This window comes from Malaclemys terrapin, chromosome 1, assembly GCF_027887155.1.
Source record: "Malaclemys terrapin pileata isolate rMalTer1 chromosome 1, rMalTer1.hap1, whole genome shotgun sequence".
Lineage (NCBI taxonomy): Eukaryota > Metazoa > Chordata > Testudines > Emydidae > Malaclemys > Malaclemys terrapin.
In genome coordinates, this window is record NC_071505.1 from 192,730,068 (window position 1) to 192,750,883 (window position 20,816).

Below are 20,816 nucleotides of genomic sequence, written 5' to 3' on the forward strand. Positions count from 1 at the left end.
AAATGTTTTCATTTAATTGTCACTATGTAACTCATCAAACAGGAAAGAAGCTTTCTATAATGCAAATGCTGGCTTCCTACAGAAGACGTTAGGTGCTGCCCAAAGAGACGGCCTTTGAAATCAAATGAGCCACTGTGAGACATCAAGGGAATATCTACACGGCAATGTAAGCCCAGGGTTAGTGGGACATGAATCAGCTGACCTGTGTTAAGAAACCCTGGGCTTGAGCATCTACGTTGTATTTTAACCCTATGTTAAGACTTTTCTAGCCCTTGCTTGAACCTAGGGCTCTGGTGTCTATTGCAGACCCTAGTCAAAGTAACCATATCTCAGAGTTCCTAGTGCCTCCCGGACGAAATATGGCCACTCTAGCCTTAGGACCATGGTGCGCTGTGGGGAAATTTTACTGCCCATCCTGCATGTTACCAGGAAGCAGCTCACTTTGCAAAAGGCTTGATCGGTTTGCTCTCCATTGCAAACCCAGGAGGCTCTCAGACAGTGTGCTTGCAATTCGGTGATCAGAAGTTAATGGGTTAATGCTGACCTGAGCTGCTACCATTTGCAAAATGGGGGGGTGGCTTCCATTTTCAATAGAGTAGATTACAGATTGTTGGGATAGAGAGGACTAAGGAAATTGTCCCATGGAATTGTGGGATACTTCTGGCTGACTTCCGGGACCTGAGTCAAGCAGGGCTATGTCTACATTGCAGAGCAATAGGACTTGGACTCTGGGTCCTGGCGTAACTCGAGCTCAGACTTTCAGATCAGCAGGGTCCTGGGACTGAGGGTCCAAGCCTGGGTTGGCACAATTGCAGTGTAGATGCAAGGGGGGTTAGGCTTCAGTCCAGGTTTAAGCACGGGCTTATGTTGCAGTGTAGACATACCCCAGAAGAACAAAGACTTTGTTAATTGCATTCTTCATCCCCTCCAGGAAGAGGAAACCTGCGCATGAACTCATTCCTTCAGCTTGGGTTCTGGGGGAGAAGGGGATAAATATCCCTGACAAGGAGAAACTTGATTCTTTTTGCTGCTTGGACTCTGAAGGGGCAAGAATCACCAAGGATAAGCACTCCCCCCCCCCCAGCTGTTTTGCCTGGGTTAGCCCTAAAGACATATGGAGTTTGCTTATTATAGAAGTTTCTATCCTCTTTGGGAACCTAAGAATGTAACCCATTTGTGTGTGTTTATCTGCTTTAATCTTATAAATAACTCTTTTATTTCTTTTTCCTACTTAATAAAGCTTTAGTTAGTTTGTTACAGCAGTGGATCTCAAGCTTTCCAGACTACTGTACCCCTTTGAGGGGGCTGATTTGCCTTGCGTACCCCCAAGTTTCACCTCACTTAAAAACTACTTGCTTACAAAAATCAGACATAACATACAAAAGTGTCACAGCACACGATTACTGAGAAAATTGCTTACTTTCTCCTTTTTGCCATATAATTATAAAATAAATCAATTGGAATATAAATGCTGTACTTACATTTAAGTGTATACTATACAGAGCAGTATAAACAAGTCATTGTCTGTATGAAATTTTAGTTTGTATTGACTTCTCTAGTGCTTTTTATGTAGCCTGTTGTAAAACAAGGTAAATATCTAGATGAGTTGATGTGCCCCCTGGAATATCTCTGTGTACCCCTGGTTGAAAACCACTGTGTTACAGGATTGGCTACAAGTGTTGCCTTTGGTTTCAAATCTGAGTACAACTGATCTGAGGTAAGTGATGGGTCCTTTGGGACTGGGAGTAACCTGAATATTATTGTGATTACTGATACAAGGGACCATATATCACAGAGGCAGGCTTACCTGTACTGGTAAGATAGACTGGAGTACCCAAGGGGATTTGTCACTTGGTTAGTGAAATCTAATTATAGAATATATAACCAATTTGGGGTTTGCCCCCTATTTCCTGACAGGCTGCCCTCACTTTGGCAGCCACATTCATGAGCCACCCAGGACAGCATGGTCAGGGGTGTTTCATGTTTTTAGTTATGTCATATAAGATCCTCTGTGTGCACCTGGCAGTATGCATGCCCCCAGGAGAACTGGGTGAAATTTTTCAGACTGAACTTTTTTTTTTTCTGAAAAATGCAGATGTGAGTTGACCAAAATATTTTTTGAATTTGCAGAATAGCTTCAATAGAAAAGCTCCCTCTAATATGCTGGAAAAATGAAATAATATTTTTTGACATTTTTGAAACACATTTCAGTTTTTTCAATCTGAAATAACTTTTCAGTGAGAATTTTACCTCAATACCATTAAAAAAAAAAACATTCCTCTAAAACAAAATGTTTAGTTTTTGGTGGAATGAATGTTTTATTTGACACAAAACCAATTTTTTTCAACTTTTTTGGTTAATTAAAAATTAATTTTCATTCTGGGTTGACCCTGAAGAAACCAAAACATCAATTATTTGCACTTTTCTGAAAGTGAGCAGCAGCTCTGTGTGACTTTCAACACTGCAGCTGTTGGATTTCTCTGGTTCCCTAATAGAATACAAAAAAGGCCAATGCATTTTGCTGGTTAGCTGGGAAGGGAATAAAGGCAGTTGCACCATATCTGTGTTAGACCGTAAGTGACAGCTTGTTTAACACTGTCACTGACACCAAAATTGTTAACCACCTGCCTTAGAACATTACAGCACAAATAACCCTGGTTGTCTTGGGGAGCCGCTGTGATGTTTTTCACTTCTGTTGGCTTCTGCCCCTTATGGAAGTTGTTCGGACAGACTAATCTCTCAGGGGTGAAAGAGAATTCTGAACAAAATCCTGTTTGTAATTGGGGCTGTGTTTGCTCTTTTTTAGGCTAAATAATTAGACCATCAGTAACCCCATCTCCTTTCCTCTCCCAAAAAACATTTAATCACAAAGACCAACTCCCAGCTCCCAACCTCCCTTTTCCATTCCCAGCAATTTACAGGTTGCAAAGAAAACATAAATGAAAATGATGCTTGAAATGAGGGTCACAGGGTTTTAAGCATCTCATTATTTCAGCTGAGTTGCTATTTTGTTTTGAACTGTGCTATTTTGGTGTCCTGATGCCAGGAAGTGCAGAAATGCTCAACATTAAAAAATATGACTTAGCTCTTACATAGCACGTTTCATTATCCAAGAGCTTTTCAGACATTAACTAATTATTCCCCCTACTGTCCCTGTGAGGTAGGTAGATAAAAGTTACCATGATGATTATTGGGCCCCACTTTATAGATAGGGAAGTGGAGGCAGAAAGTGAGGGCCTATTCCAACACAATGCTGTGGACCATAGACGCCGACTCTGTGGGTGCTCCAGGGCTGGAGAACCCCAGGGGAAGAAAATAGTGGGTGCTCAGCACCCACTGGCAGCCTTGCTGATCAGCTCCCCCCCAGCACCTCCCACTCGTCAGTGGGCCCTGCCTATCAGCTCCCCCTCCTCCCTGCCAATGCCTCCTGCCTGCCACGATCAGCTGTGCAGCGGCATGCAGGAGGCACTGGGGGGAGGGGGAAGAGCAGGGGCAAGAAGAGGTGGGGCAGGGGTGAAGGAAGGGCAGGAAGAGGCAGAGCGGGGGTGGGGGCAGGGCCTGGGGTGGAGCGGGGCTCTAGCAATCCCTGGGGAAATCCCAAAGTCGGCGCCTCTGCTGTGCACTCTCAATTCCTGGCATGAAGCAACGTTCTGGTTATGCTCTAAGGGTATGTGTACCCAATAAAGAAAAATCCATGGCTGGCCTGTGCTGACTGACTATGCTCTGGGACCCTCCCACCTCGCAGGATCCTAGAGCCCAGGCCCCAGACGAAGCTTGAAAGTCTACAAAGAAATGGACTACACAGTCTACACAGCATCAGCCCAGCAGAGGGAGGGCATGTCTACACAGCAAAGAAAAACCCATGGCTGGCCTGTGCCAGCCAACGTGGACTCACAGGGCTGGCACAGGCCAGCGGTGAGTGTAGACATGCCCTTTGCAGGTCTTGCATCAGGACTTTAGAGTTTGTTTAGACTACAGTTTGTGGTCTTGTCTACATAAGAAAGTTGCACTCTAAAGGTATGAGTTTTTTAAACTGATTAAGTTACACTAGTCCAAAAGGCTATATAGACAAGCCGTTTAATCCAGGCTCGTTTTTTTTTTAGTTTAGTTTAAAAAGGATTAGAAATCAATTTAAACTAAACCTCTGTTACTGAAATAAGAGTCCACAAAAGAGTTTGTACTTGGCTGTCTAAACTGGTTTAAAAACAGTTTTAAACCAGTACAAATTTCTCATGTAGAGATTGAAAACGCTGGTGGAGACACAAACTACTAATCTCTCTGTCCTGGAACAAACACTGTGGTGTGTCTAGACTAGCATTTAATCAACCCTGAGCTCAAATCACTAGACCATGGTTTTCGTCTTTAAAACAAAACATACACGAAGAGATAACTGAATTTTCCTGAATGGGCAAAAAGACTTGATCGTGATGAATTTTTATCTCATCCCAGCTGGTCTAATGGTAACATTCTGTTCTCACAAATCTGTCAAGTAATCTCATGGTATTTGATTCTGGACTGCTGAATTTAAAGCCTAGTATAAACATAAAATCCTACTATGGTTTTCAATTTTTCTCTCCGTTAGGTGGATGTTACCAGAACAGGCTTTTTAAGTAATTCACATTTTAGATGGCACATGAGCCTTCAGCCAGCATAACCCATACATCTTCACGGAGCTGAGAAAGCTCAGCATGAGAACAAATAATTCAAAGCTTTCACAGCCTTTAGAACTCTTGAGCGAAAAGAGTAGTTCTACTTTTTAACATAAATCCATTGACTTTTATAGAGGGAAGATGTACCTGCAATATGTGTGGGTGCTGTATTTTAGGGATTTATTCACAGGGCTCAGAGAAACAGGTTGCTTTTGTTAGAGACACTAGATGAAGGAGTACAAGGAAATAAAAGAGGAATTCTGTGTCTTTTGTAGGCAGGTACAGAGAGTGGTACCCATTTAAAGGAGTGCCTAATAAAGGAACTGACCTGTTAGTTGGAAAGATTTCCTGTGAAGTACATGAGAATGTACAGCCCTTTGAAGTGAGTTCCTGATAAAGGAATAGACTTGTTCTAAGAACAGACTTGTGCATCCAAAAATAAATAAATTAAATAAAAAATGGAAAATTGAGTTGATAAAAATATAGCTCACTATGTGTTTAACATGTTTTTATTGTTCCTTTATTAAAATAGAGCTCATTAGAGAAGATGAGGCCCATGATAGAGGGGTAGCACTTTGTCTGGAGTGACACAGACATTCAGTTACTGGTTGTGGTCTCTGACTTCCTAGGCCAGCAGGGGTTGGGATAGCTCTGAAGGTAGAAGTATTCAATGGAAGTGGTGGGAAGAAGTGAGGGTGGATTGATTCTTAGTGCAATGACAAAAACTTAGAGGACCCTCTTGGGAAAATAAAATACCTTAAGGCCAAATTCTGCCTGCTGGAGTGTGTGTATGCGTGTGTGCACTGCACAGCTCCTACTGAGTTGCACACTGTATGTTATCCAAGTGGGGGAAGGCCAAAACCAAAGAGAAAAAAAAAAAGTCCTCTCCAAACAGACCCCAGCCAGCAGAGTTCCTAGTTCTCTTATTGTTCTAAGAGGCAGGTCGGCCTTATCTCTTTCCCTTAGGCAGCAAATTATGGAAGGAGCAATTTAGCCAAGTTTATAAGGCTCTTATCTCAGAGCCTTGAGTCACACCATATAAACGTATATTCAGAAAATAAAGTCTTTAAGGCCCAAATCAGGTTAATGTCCTGGGGCCTACAACTCATAGCAGTCAACAGTCCCTTCTCTCCCTTTTTTAAGCTTCCTTTTCCTGTTTCTATATCCCAGCCCTAAGGGTGGGATGCTCCTTGACTATATCCAGGCTGTCTTGGCTGGGAGCTCCAGATTGTCCCTTAAAAGGGTAGAATACACATCTGAGGGCTGTATATAATTTGCACTGAACTAGCATTCTGACTTACTTTGATATTAGTGTTTTAAGCAGATGAATGCCACTGAATAGCCACAATACCCTGAGGGTTTCTACTGTCCAGTTAAATTTCATTGATTACTACAATTCCTTCATCAATGAAAAAGAACAACTTGTAAATATGGGTCAAATTCTAAGTAAGGATCCCTTGGAAGTTAAAAGAAGTGACCTGGCCAATATGCCTACGTTATCTCTGTGATTAGTCAGATACATTTACAATGGCCAGTTTGGTATTTTTGGTTAATATAAATTATAATATTATCAATAATCAAATGCTTATTTTCCCCTCATATGCGGTGTTGTAGCCATGTTGGTTCCAGGATATCAGAGGGACAAGGTGGGTGAGGTAATATCTTCTATTGAACCAACTTCTGCTGGTGAGAGAGACAAGCTTTCAAGCTTACACAGAGCTCTTCTTCAGGTTCTGGATAAGCGAGAAAGCTTGTCTCTCTCATCAACAGGAGTCAGTCCGATAAAAGATATTACCTCACCCTCCCTGTCTCCCTATTTTCCCCCCTCTTCATTTTGGTCCCTTCATAAGGTGTACGCAGGCTCTGCAAAAGTGGTGGTGTTTATATAGACTCCCTTAGCTGAGGGAGCGCTTAGCAATTGCTATTCAGGTTTGCAATGACAGTTCCCCAGCTGGTGCTGGATGTTCAGATAGCAGCTGTGGTCACCTTTTTGCCATCTGGGCTTAGCAAGTAGTCTTAAATTCAAGAGGTGCTTACTCAGTGCATGCCAAGTTTTCAGAACTTGATGTAGCAGTCAATGAGACTTACCCTTAAAACTTTGTAAGCATGAGGATTTTCCTTTTCTCCTTTGGAGTTTTCAGGGGGATCAAAATTAGCCTGTGATTATGAAGAAACTACCACATCCCTATGTCGAAAACCACTGAGACTTGCAGAGCTAGGGTTAGAACCTTAGCATTGGTTGCCAACTTTTGGCAATTTTTATAACAAATCTTGTGATATCTTGGGGGTGGGAGTTGGATCTCATCAGTTTCTGACTTACGGCTTCAGTCACGTGAACTTCTGCTCAACCTAAAATGACTTCCGTCTCCTGTCACCTCAATGGCACTGGAGCTATAAGCTGTCCTCAGCAAGATGGCCAGTGTATTTTTTGACATTTTCATGTGAACGTGAGGCTGCCCCCATCAGAGGTGGCTGCCTCCCGTTGTTTCCAGTGGGGCTGAAGCCAGGCTGCACTTGGAGAGGATGATGTTTGATGTCCTCTTACTCATGGGTGAGGGCCTGGGAAGAAGCAGGAGAATCTGGAGGTGCTGGGAATGATACTGAGGTGGTGGCATCAGGGAATGGAAACAGGTGAGGAAACTATGGAGAGTCAGGGAAATGTGTGTGTGGGGCGAACGGGAGGCAGACTGAGTGGGATGTGTGTTCAGGGGAATGTGGGGGAGCAGGAGGGAGATTTGGGACAAAGGAGGACACTGGGGTACAGATTCTGGAGGGGGATCACTATAGAGCAGGAGAAGCAGGAGGCAGCAAAAGTAAGTGGTTTTGGAAGGTTGGGAGAAAAGTTGTTTGTTGTGTTAAAACTTCAGTGGGTTTGTGCATAGTCGGAATGATGCTGTGGTGCTACAGATGAATGTCTGTATCTCCTTCCCCCCAACTTTTTGGGCAAAATTACTCCACCGTTGCACTAGTTCTCTAACTTTTTACTAAGGTGACCCACCACCTGCATTTTGTCTCTTTTTTGCAACCCACCATTACATATATACTGCATACCTTCTCCTCCTCTGCTGCTGCTTTCTTCTTGCCCTGCTATGGGGGCACTGACCAACCGCAGCACCACCCTCTGCCCCGGCACTGCAACCTTCATCCTGGCCTGGTGCAGGCGGGAGGCCCCTGGGAGGGGGAAGTACTGGAGAGCAGTACCCCACATTCACCCTGCAGCAGAGGCTCCTGTCCCAAGGGGCTGAGCCCACCTCCCTGCTCCAGGCATTGTGATAGGCACATGGGTTCACAATGCCACTCAGGTTTGGCTCAGCTGTCTCTCTGTTATGATGGACAGGTGGCTGGGCCAAATTTGAGTGAGTGGCTTTGCCCAGGTTCACAGTGCTTCAAGGGTTTAGCCTGGCTGCCCTTCCATGATAACAGAGGGCTGGTTAGGCCAAATCTGAATGATGCTGCTACCCCATGCGCGATGTTGCAATATTCAGAGTGGGGTGCTGGGCCCAGTCCCTAGGACAGCCCTGCACTCAGCCTGCAGTGGCAGCTTCTGACTTCACTTTCCATGTCTCCCCTCTCACTCCAGGCCTCCTCTCACACGGGGCCCACAACCCATCTAGAAGCTTCCCGTGTCCCACTGTTTGGGAGACACTGAGCTATTGGAAGGACCCTGATGCTCTTTCTAAGCAAAGGAGGGCAACATACTCTCACAAACACAGAAAGGCTGATCCTAGTCTCCCTGAAGTCAGTGACACAAAACAACAACTGCTGAGATCACTGGGAGCAGCATCGGGCCTACAAAAGTTGGGTAGCAAGGGAGGAGATTGTTTCCATTTAAAAATATTTAGGTAGCACTCAGATACTATAGCCTTGTGGGTCATGTAAGTACTTTGCAAGACTGAAATCAAAGAGAAGAGAATTGGGCCCTAATCTATCCAGGACAAAAATCACTAATACGTTTAATTACAACCTGTTTTCTTCAAATGTAGCTAGGTTTCCAAGGACATTTAATAATATGGAAAGCCTGAAGGGGCAAGAACAAGCCACTGGTGAGCTAACGACAAACAAACGAGCAAAAGTCAAAATTTCAATTTTTGTAATGGCCTACAACTCACATCAAATTGTTTTTTATTTCCTTTAGACTTGGCAGAAACATTCTCCTTTGCATTCAGAGTAAATCTCATAATTTTCATCCTAAACCAGTTTTTCCAAGACAAATGTATGAGGGTGCTAAGATAGGGATTTAAAATGGAAGCTGTTTGCAGTCTTAATTTTGGAAAAGCCAAGGTCTTTTTGTAACTAACCAAATGCAATCTGTTGGGAGTATTTAAAGGAATAAATAAACAGTTTATTCAGAACCAAACCTGTCCTGAACCATGCAGTTTTATCTTAGGTATTGAATATATACAGTATGGCCCAAGTGGTAATTGTTACTTTTGAGGAATTGTTGCATGAGTATAATGAGTTTCACGGGACTCAGATTGATGTTATGAGCTTGACATTGACCCTCTATACCCAGAAAATGTGATATACATTTTATTAGCACTGTGTACTGAGTGTGAGCTAAATGCAGTCTGTGGAATGGCAGATATGGAACATAAAACAATGTATACATATTTTTGTGTTGGTGGGTGCCAACCCCATCCCAGATAGTTCATAACATGAATTCTTTCATCAGATCCTTGGTCTTGAAATGGTGACTTGTCTAGCCCAATGCTTCTCAATCAGGGGTACATGTACCCCTGGGGGAACACAGAAGTATTCCAGAGGGTACATCAACTCATCTAGGTATTTGCCTAGTTTTACAACAGGCTACATAAAAAGCACTAACCAAGTCAGTGCCAATTAAAATGACTTGTATATACTGGTCTATATTCTATACACTGAAACGCAAGTACAATATTTATATTCCAGTTGGTTTATTTTATAATTATATAGTAAAAATGAGAAAGTAAGCAGTTTTTTAGTAATAGTGTGCTGTGCCACTTTTGTATTTTTATATCTGATTTTGTAAGCAAGTAGTTTTTAAATGAAGTGAAACTTGGGGGTACGCAAGACAAATCAGACTCCTGAAAGAGGGGTACAGTTGTCTGAAGAGTTTGAAAGCCACTGGTCTAAGCCAAACCTAATTCCTTTATTCTGGGGCTGTTACTTCCCTCTCTGTGTTCCCCTCCAATTCATGAGACTGACACGTTGTGGAAGGACAGTACAAACAGGCTGTTACCTCACGGATCAGAGTAACAGCCGTGTTAGTCTATATCCGCAAAAAGAAGAACTGATTTTCTGCTGCTTTATGAAGCAGACAACAGGGAGAGCTGACCACCAGAAGCTGGGACTGGACAACAGGGGATGGATCACTCGATAATTGCCTTGTTCTGTTCATTCCCTCTGAAGCATGTGGCACTGGCCACTGTTGGAAGACAGAATACTGGGCTAGATGGACCATTGGTCTGACCCAGCATGGCCACTCCTGTGTTCTTATATTCACAGTGGAATGTCATCCTCTCTGTGATGTGCCTGACTGTCCCCAGCCTGGGGAAAGTTCCATAGCTACTATTGCATTCAAGTTATTCTACCCCTAACACCCACTATTTGATTCAAAGAAAAAAGGAGTAAGTTGGTTCATCTTCCGAGGGAGTCTCTCTCCCATCAACAAAGCATCATTAAAGTAAAGCAGAAGAAACACTGCTCTTTTTAGCCACTGATCACAATCTGTGATCTGTGGGAGAATCTTTGGGAGGGATGGCAAGTGGGACTTACCTGCTTAACTACACAATACTGGCAGTGGGGCAGGGAGAAAAATGTAATAATAATACAAAGTGACATCTCACTCTCCTGACACCTCAGCAAATGTCTACAGTAGAAAAAAGCAGTGGCATAGATATTTCTAATGGGTTGTTATGTAATAGGAACTCTTGATTCCCTCACATTTCCCTTCCTCATGCAGTTGGACAGCCCCTCAGGATAATTTTATTGGCATGTACAACATATTAAGAGGTTTCTAGAAAAACTTCTTTGTAGGAGACCGTGTGCCTCAGTAAACTAGGGATGTAAGGGAACCTAGGTTTGAAGCCTACTGCTGTGTGTTCTTGGCTAAGTCACTTAAACCTTTCAGTGACTCAGTTTCATCATCTGTACAATGGAGAGACTGATACTTACTTAGCTTTATAAAGAACATTCATATCTTCAGATAGATGTGCTGGTTTCTGTGGGATGTTAACGACACTGGCACTAGTACCAAGGGTGCTAATAATGATTCTCTTTGTTAATCTTTAGCTTGATCTCTGGTCTGTACAGAAAGCTGATGTCAGTTGCTATGAGACTTTTCTATACCTAGTGATGAAACACCTAACACGTGCAACCTGCTGACAGGTTGTGTCTTCCCAAGGAAGGAGATGGATTTTTTTTCTACAAGCATGACAATTACTGAGCCTTGGCCACATTAATATATTTACTCTCATTGTCTGCTGCCCACAGGCCCCTCTCCAAGCTCAGCTAACAACATCTGGCAAACCATTAATAACAGCTGCAGTGATAAATGTCTGTTCGCTGCAACTGACTTCAGCATTACATGGCTGACCTGAGTTTAGGCACCCAGACCTTAATAGCCTTCACATGCAAATTAGGTACAAGTCCTTACTGGAGTGGTGCTGTGGTTAAATGGACAATTTCTTTTCATGTGTGAGCAATTTTAACAAATTTGCCCTGTTTCCTTGCTTTTGCCTTCCCTCTCTTTTCTCTCTTGCAATTTCCTTGATTATTTGTTTCTACATCTGGCATTAGTGTATCATGTTAGGAGTCATGTTTCCCTGTCAAAGAGTTAAGGAACATGGTTCTTCCCTGACCCCACCCTTCCCTTCCCCTCCCCTCAGTACAGATTAACCACACTGGATTATTGGATCTTGCCGAAAAAAGCCCCAGTTCAATATACAATATGTCCGTCTGTGGCTGGCAGGGGTGTATTGGAACAGATGTGTGTTGTCTCCAGGATGATGGAGGTGCAAAGCTAAACTGAGCCCCTCTGCCCTGAGGTGCCCCCCCTGCGGCAGCTCCCCCACCCCCCGGCCCGGGGAGCCGTGCGGCAGCTCCTCACCCCAGCTCACCTCTGCTCTGCCTCCTCCCCGAGCACACCGCCCCCGCTGTAATTCTCCTCCCCTCCCAGGCTTGCAGCGCCAAACAGCTGATTGGCGCCTCAAGCCTGGGAGGCGGGAGAAGTGGAGCGGCCGCTGCGCTGGGAGAGGGAGTCTGAGCCGCACGTGTCAGCGGATAAGGCAGGCAATGTGGGGTCTATTCCTAGCCTTGTCAGTGATTTGTTCTGTGACTAGGCAAGTCACTTAGGGTATGTCTACACAGCAGTTAAACACCCACAACACAACACAGGTCAGCGGACTTGGGCTTTCAAGGCTCGGGATGTGGGGCTGTAAAATTGATGTGTAGACATTCAGGCTCAGGCTGGAGCCTGAGCTCTGGGGTGCTGAGAGGAGGAGCTCAGGCTCCAGTTGAAATGTGAGGCATAGCTGCTCCCTGTGCTTTACCCAAGGGAATTGGGTCTCAGTGCTGCCCCCATATAAGGTGGTGCCTAAATGGCCCAGTTAAACCCTTAATATCTCCTAGCCTCAGTTTCCCCATCTGCATAAGTGAGGCTATCGATACCCACTATCTTTTGTAAAGCACCTTTAACCTATGGATTGCTATATAACAGCCAAGTATTATCATTTAGTACTAGTCGATGAATCACTCCACTAGGTGGAGAGGCTTATTCTGACTTTCTATGAGTAATTTGTTCCAGTGCAGCTAAACCCTATGAATATGTTTTCAGAGCTCAAAACAACAGGCTCTGTGGAATGGCTATTCGGGTCTCCTGAAGTGTCAGCTTGGAATGAGTGACAGACATGAAGACTTTGTAGTAGCAAGGCAGTGACATCCCTAGTTTTCCTTCCCATGTAATACTGCCAACCAACCCCATTAAATCTCCTGGATTTCAGGAATAGCTGAACTGCACTGTGATGTGTTGCCATTTCTCTGTTTTCAGTGATTCATAAGCCTCTTGTTGGTTGAAGGTGAACTGAAGAGAATACACATATTGAATGTGGGTAGGGAGGCCTTCATATTAATTGTGAGATTCCACCAAATGTGCAACACTGGAGATGGATTCTGTACTTGGCACTAAGTTTCACCATGATGCCATTGTTTTCCTACCGATTCAAGAGCTTCAAATAGGGAAAAGTTATGAGACTGAAACAGGCACTCGGACACTACTGTGATGGGAGCCATGTAGGTAGGTAGGTAGAAAAAAACAGCCTCAAGCTCTATCAAAATAAAAGATATATGTGGCATAAACTACAGGAAGGTGGTATAAAGATTTTATTGCCACCTGTTTTGGAAGATCTGTATAACACAGGTGTCTCTCTGCCTTTAGTGAATGGTATAATCACATTAATCCATGTGTTCCGCCTCATCTATCAGATTATCTAGTGGTTGCAGCAGGGTATTTAGAGGGAGAGCACCTGAGTTCTCTTTCTGAGAGAGGTAGTCTAATGCTCATCATCTGGTTGACTAACACTCTCTCCAGAGGTTGGGGCACTAGCCTGGGGCTTGGGAATCCAGGGGCAGTTCGCATAGACTTCCTGTGCGAATTTGGGCAAGTCACTTAGGTTATATCTACACTGCAATGTCATTACAGCACCTGCAGACACACTCAAACTAGCTTTAATCTAGCTAGATCAAAGTTAGCTTGAGTAACAGTAGCAGTGAAGGTGCAGCAGCATTGGTGGTGTCACGGGCTAAGCCTGCCTGCCTGGGAACCAGGGTACACACTCTAGCAGCTAGCTTGTGCCACCTGCCCCTGCTGCTATGGCTTCACTACTGTTGGTACCCAAGCTAGCTAGGTTGAAGCTGGCTGGAGTAGGTCTACCTGTGCTACAATCACACCTTCCAATTGTAGTGTAGACACACCCTTTTTTCTCTGTGCCTAAGGCTATGGCTACACTGTTGCTTTACAGCACTGCAACTTTCTTGCTCAGGGGTGTGAAAAAGGAGTGAAGATAAATACATTACAGACTGTGAGTGCTCTGATCCTATGGTAATGAAGGCCACATAAGTACCTTAGATAGACTCTACCAATGAGTTGATGTACAACCCTTAGTAGTCACTCAAGAGAGGTCACTTACTTTATCTGTGCCTTAGTTTACCTATCTGTATATAGGGCATGTTGTTTACCTTACAGGGATGTTCTAAGAGTTGGTGTTTGTGAAGCACTTTGAAATCCTTTGTTGAGAGGCTGAAGTATTATATTTGCTGTAAAATAACATTTACAGAAATACTTGTCTGGTGCAACACAGAAGGAGATAAAGAATGGCTCAATATCCAGATTTTGGCTGCAACAATTCACTTAGTGCTTGTGTGATTTTTTGTGTGTGTATAAGATGTGATTGAATAAACAAAACAAACCGTACAATCCTGTAGACAATGAGGCAGATTCGCTGTGGAGTCCAGCTCCTGCTGAGCTTACCCGGGTGCGGCTTTTGGAAAACTGGCTCCCTGATTCTCTGCTCCAGCACAAGTTAAAACAGCCTGTAGTACCCCGCAAAAGTTGGAGTAGTGGTGGCTGCAGGAAAGGAGGCGTAGAAGCTGGCTTTGGCAGTTGTTTGTCTACAGGGAAATCCCACACACTTCGGATATATTCAGCAGGGAATTTAGAGGAGGTTTCTGTGTTCCATTTGTGCCATGTGAATCAGCAGAGAATGTGCCGTCTATATGCAAGGAATATAGACAAAGAAGAAAAATGACCATCCTAATGGAAGCAGCTTGATTTTCTCCACCTCCTCCAGAGTGTCAGTTCTGACTCAGAACAATACAGAACAATGTACATAAAGGCAGGGATGGTGTGTGAAGCCTTATTAACTTAATCTGTGGTTCATCCTACATATAGCTTGTCCTCCATTTTGGATTCCTTCTCCAAACAAACATAGTTCCTGTATAAAGAGCAGCTACAAGTAGGTCTGCTTCAAGCAAAAGAAAGGTAATGGGAAGAAATAAAATGCAAGAGGGATGTAAAATGCTGGGAGCATATCCTTTCTGTCCAACCCATCTGCTCTCAAATTAAGAAGTAAGGAGAGAAAAAGGGAGAAAGGAAATTAAAGATTTATTCCCTGGAATTCACCAGGGCAAGGAGAGTATGAGACTTCCTTGTCACAGGCCCTTTGTCTTTAATGCAATTATATTTAACCATCCCCCTTATAATCACATTTTCACCTGCTTAGGTGTCTTTCTCAGGGTGTTTTTTTTTTTAATTACCTTTGTGTTTGAGTGTGAGGGACTCACAGTTCCAAATGATGCATACAGTTCTGATCCCTCATGAGGGCTGGTTTAGTTTTTGAAGATGGGCCTGAACCAGATAGCTGAGATCTAGATTTCAGCCCTGTCTGCAATGTTCACTGATTTATGGATTCTTGGCCTCAGTTTAGCCCAATATAACATTCGGATCCAGATCTGGATCCAGGTTCCAACTCAAAGTGTTCTCAAAATCAGATGCAAAATTTTGTGTTCAGTGCTATTTGTAACTTATTTTTGTTCTTGTTGCATAGCTTTCACTACCATATAGTACTCCAGTCACCTGTTTATAGTCCTTCTTCAAATACTGATGCAGAGGCAAAGCAAAACTCATATGAATAAGTGTATCTACTTGGTAGTATAAATATATATAACTCTTTAAGAGGAATAAATAACAGGAAATGAGATACTTACCCAAAAAACCCTAGCACCAAACAAACAAAAAACTACCCTGCCCTGTCTGTACTTTCATGCACCTCTGGGTCCTTCATTGTGTCCTGGCTTCTCTGTGGCCCCAATCCTGCAACATTGCTATGCATGGGGTTTACCCAGATGAAACTCATTGCAGGATTGGGGCCTAAATCTGTGTCTAAGGGCCTAATCCTGTAAATCTTTAGGTCCAGATCCTCAAAGGTATTAGGCACCTGACTCTTAGTGATTTAAATGGTAGTTAGGTGCCTAAATACCTTTAAGGATCAGGGCCTCACTCACTTGAGTAGTGCTATTGACTTAAATGAGTAAGGTGTACTAATATGTATAAGAATTTGCAGAATTAGGTCATGGGATGATAAATTTCTTGTGGCAGGGACTGTCTCTGCACTCGTGAAGTGTACAGTACTGAGTTCATTAAATGCTTAAATAATAATACAAAAGTAAGAAGGTTTGATCCATTGTTCTTAATATACATATTTTATTTTCATAATGCAAATATTTTATGATGAAGACTGGCCTGTGTCCTTGCAGAGCTCATCTCTTTTTCTCCCCCTCTCCTCCCCTCTGGCTCAAAGCAGCTTGCCTCTTCCTAGCCTCACATTGTCGAAAGGCAGCTAACACCTCCAGACTGCTGCTGGCCACCAACGTAACCTAGCTGCCTCTTGTCCCCCAGCTACAGCATGAGCAGGAAGGGGTTAAGCCCTAAGGATGCACTGGGCACCAGGGCCCAGGGAACCTGACTGCAGGGGCTTCAGCGAACCTGGCCAGAGAGGTGGCTCAGCAGAGGAGGGTGCCTCATTGCTGGTCGGGGGGTGGTGAGCAGGGATCTGGCCAGCAGCAAGGACCCACCAGTACTGATTGGGGGGAGGAGGGCAGACAGAAAATATGGGACAATTTGCCCCTTTTTAAGAAAAAGTGGGGACACCTGCAGGAAGGCTTAAATACAGGACTGTCCCTTTAAAAATGGGACATCTGGTCACCCTACTCAGACCTCTTCCTAGGTCATAACAACCAGGCTATGGGTAAATACTGCAGTTTCTTTTTGCATAACAACTCTGAGATACAGCCTTTCTTATCCTTCCACACAGCTAGAACTCACATCCAGGCTTTCATCATCGCATTTCTCATCAGATACTGCAACATCCATCTCTCTGGCCTTGACAAATGCAGTCTTGCCTCACTTATAGGCATTCCGAATGTGTTGCAAACATCATTTCCCCAGCCTGTCATTTTGCCCATGTCACCTCTCTCTTTGCATCCCTCCCTCTTCTCTATCACATCAAACATAAACAGCTTGTACTTACTTTCAGTGCCCTTCATGGGCTATCCCCACTCAACCCATCCTCTCTCTTTCACTATTGAGATGTTGATTCCCAGCTATGAATGGCCCATAGTACTGGCCTCCATTGCTCATTTGTTAATTTGCTAACAAGCACTTTCATGCTTTTTGCCATGCTCCCTTCATGCTTGTGGGAGCTCTCCATAAACATCTGCAAAACTATCTCATTAAAATCCCTTCAAGTCCATCCTTAAAACTCTCCTTTGCCGTGATGTCTACCAAAAACTTGATAATGGTTAGGCAGCTGTTGTGCTGATACCACTGTCTATCATGCTGACCAACATCCTCGTACTCCCCCATCCAACTGTCTCTATCCATCTGTTGTCTCTTGTCTTATACACCTCTACCCCGATATAATGCTGTCCTCGGGAGCCAAAAAATCTTACTGCGTTATAGGTGAAACGGTGTTATCATAGAATATCAGGGTTGGAAGGGACCTCAGGAGGTCATCTAGTCCAACCCTCTGCTCAAAGCAGGACCAATCCCCAGACAGATTTTTGCCCCAGATCCCTAAATAGTCCCCTCAAGGATTGAACTCACAACCCTGAGTTTAGCAGGCCAATGCTCAAACCACTGAGCTATCCCTCCCCCCCTGAACTTGCTTTGATCCACCAGAGTGCACAGCCCCGCCCCCCTGGAGCACTGCTTTACCGCGTTATATCCGAATTCATGTTATATCGTGTCATGTTATATCGGGGTGGAGGTGTACTTAGATTGTAAGTTCTGTGGGGCAGGGCCATCTTTTCATTCTGTTTGTATAGTGCCTAGCACAGTGTGATCTTGGTCCAAGACTAGGGCTGCTAGGTACTATGGCAGTACAAATAAATAAGGCATTTGGAGGGAAGAGTGAGGTGCTCTGAATGTGAAAAGTTTCTGTTGTAATAAATTAAAGGCTTTCCAGAGAAAGAAATGTAAGTAGGGTTTTCTAGAGGTGGGGATAATGATATGCTAGTTGCAATGGACTAAAGCAGCAAAGAAATCTCAAACAGGTTGCCGCTAGGGTTTTTTAATTAGGTTTTTAGTTTCCAGTAGCATTTCTATCTAAAACGAAAGAGAAGTATTTATTTCTAAATTACATTGGGATGGTTGCTGTCCTCTAAATATTAAATCCAATGCTGGTGTTTTGTTTTTCTAATCCCTTGTTATTTTTGGTTGCATTTTTACAACCTTCTGGTTTTTAGAGCTTTGTAACATGCATGTTTGTGACTGAATAGGATGAGAAAGTGTTGCTTCCTTAATATCCTATGGTTTTCTGTTTTCTAATGAAACATGAGTGCCAAGTCTGCATGAGGGCTATTTTCACATATCAGAAAGCCTGCGGGACTTTAATTTATTAGTGCAAGCTCCCTGAATATTCTGGTATTTCTGCTGTTAAAGGGTTAATGTGTGCTCCCCCTCTCTGCTGAGCAACCCAGCTACCAATGATAACCAGCTTTGCGCATGGATAGATATGTAAAACTTGGAAATCTCTGTGTTATACATGCCATTAATCACCGACCGAGACAGGAGAACAGCTTGCAGGAGAATATGAGCAATACAAAAATGGAAAAGTCAACCAAGTCACAACTGAAATACTGTTCTGGTTTTGTCAAATGCATTTTGCTACAAAGTTTTGGTTTAAATCATATCTGCCAATAATCAGACACTAATTGTTATGAACACCATCATTATAAAGAAAAATGGGCGACAGAGGAAAGCTAACGAGCTCAGGAGTTTGGTTTGAACAAATAGCTAGAGTGAGATTCTCTGCTGCGCCTTTAACAGAGGAGTGCCGAACTGGCAGCCCAGAAAGACGGAGGGGACTACGGTGGTTTTAAGCCACCTTTGTGCCCCCCTGACCTGTACCTGACCTGGGGGCCTGTCTAAGGGTATGTCTACAATGGAGCTGGAGGTATGATTTCCAGCACAGACAGACATACCTGTGCTAGCTCTGATCCAGTATGCTAAATATAGACGTGGAGCCATGGAGGTACAAGCAGTGGGAAGGGCTAGCCACTCCGAGTATGACCCCATCCAAGGCCCTAGGTATGTCCTCGGGTGGCTAGCTGCTTATGTCACTGTCATAACTATAAAGGGAAGGGTATCAGCTGTCCTGTGTACAGTACTATAAAATCCCTCCTGGCCAGAGACTCCAAAATCCTTTTCCCTGTAAAGGGTTAAGAAGCTCAGGTAACCTGGCTGGCATCTGACCTAAAGGACCAATAAGGGGACAAGATACTTTCAAATCTTGGGGGGGGAAAGGCTTTTGTTTGTGTTCTTTGTTTGGGAGGGTGTTCGCTCTCGGGCCTGAGAGGGACCAGACATCAATCCAGGTTCTCCACATCTTTCTAAACAAGTCTCTCCTATTTCAAACTTGTAAGTAAATAGCCAGGCAAGGCGCCTTAGTTTTCCTTTGTTTTCTCAACTTGTAAATGTACCTTTTACTAGAGTGTTTATCTTTGTTTGCTGTATTTTGAACCTGAGACTAGAGGGGAGTCCTCTGAGCTCTTTAAGTTTGATTACCCTGTAAGGTTAATTTCCATACTGATTTTACAGAGATGATTTTTACTTTTTTTCTTTAATTAAAAGCCTTCTTTTTAAGAACCTGATTGATTTTTCCTTGTTTTAAGATCCAAGGGGTTTGGATCTTGATTCACCAGGAGTTGGTGGGAGGAAGGAGGGGGGATGGTTAATTTCTCCTTGTTTTAGATCCCAGGGGGGTTGGAACTGTATTCACCAGGAGTTGGTGGGAGGAAGGAGGGGGAATGGTTAATTTCTCCTTGTTTTAAGATCCAAGGGGTTTGGATCTGTATTCACCAGGGAATTGGTGAAGGTCTCTCAAGGCTACCCAGGGAAGGAAATTAGCCTTGGGATGGTGGCAGCGGACCAGAGCTAAGCTGGTAGTTAAGCTTAGAAGTTTTCATGCAGGCCCCTACATTTGTACCCTAAAGTTCAAAGTGGGGATACAGCCTTGACAGTCACTATAGCCACACTTCTACTTTTGGTGCACTAGCTCTCTCACAGCAAGTGCAGGTGTGTCTAACCAAGCCAGAAATTACACTCCATCTCCAGTGTAGATACCCTAAGTTATGTCATCCCCTTTTGTTGCCCTTTGGTTTATGGCACTGCTTGGAATTTCTGAAGCAACATGGCCTTCCTGCTGACATGAGGGGACCTGCCTGCTTGGATCCCACTGCAGTACTGGAGTTGTCTCTAATACTGGATACTCTGTCTCTTAGTCTCTGGTGATGAAAAGAACAGAGTTGTTATCTTTTTCTACATATAGAATCAAGCATTTATGTCTCACGATATCACTTCAGCCTTATTGAGAGCATCAGCCTTTACACCTGCAAGTGTAATTTCACATCATTTGTTTTTGTTTTGGAGCCAGGCCTTTCAGTTCAATGTTCTTGGGCACATTTGATGCGTGTACATCTTCTGTGCTACAAACAATGTATAATTAGCAAACAAAGATTTGGTAGCACTTTGTGGACCTAAAACCACATTCACTGTAGACCACAAACTTTGAACTGATGTTTTCAAAATAGTGATAAGACTGTGGTATTAGCATCAAATTTTAATTTAAGTAGCTACAGAAATTGCTCATGGATTAAATACAAGTTTCAGTGTTAAACTAGCATCCATAATTTATGCTCAGCTTCCCCTCACTTTTTATTTGTTCTATTGCCTGAATTGGAGGGAAGGACTCAGGAGAAGGAGGCATTTACAGTTCCTCTAGTCTGAGGAAAATTTAGAGCCTCCTCCATGAAGACTGAAATTTGGTGTGAATCTAATTACTTCATTCAACTCCCAGCAGTATTCTGCCTGAGAACTGTATGACATTTCTTTTTTAAAATCAAGATTCACTTTATTCTCCTGTTACACATTTGAAAGTTAAAATAACAGCATGTTTTTTGGGTGTGAGTGGGTAGGGCAACCAGACAGCGAGTGTGAAAAATCGGGACGGTGGTGGGGAGTAATAGGAGCCTATATAAGAAAGACCCAAAAATCGGGACTGTCCCTATAAAATCGGGACATCTGGTCACCCTAGGAGTGGGTGAGGAGAGGGAGTGTTTCCTGTCCACAGAGAA

General features: G+C 43.6%; 1 protein-coding gene across 3 annotated transcripts in view; it reads right to left on the bottom strand.

Annotated features, from left to right (window-relative positions):
• The window catches only part of KCNJ6 (potassium inwardly rectifying channel subfamily J member 6), a 217,594-nt gene that overhangs the window by 77,136 nt on the left and 119,642 nt on the right, over positions 1-20,816 (bottom strand). Inside the window, exon 1 of one of the 3 annotated variants that reach the window (XM_054049045.1) lies at positions 14,155-14,230. The exons of the other annotated variants lie outside the window; for them this stretch is intronic. The gene's annotated coding sequence lies outside the window, so the exon portion shown is untranslated. Of the gene's footprint in view, positions 1-14,154; positions 14,231-20,816 lie in introns of those variants that run through there. 3 annotated transcript variants of the gene reach the window in all.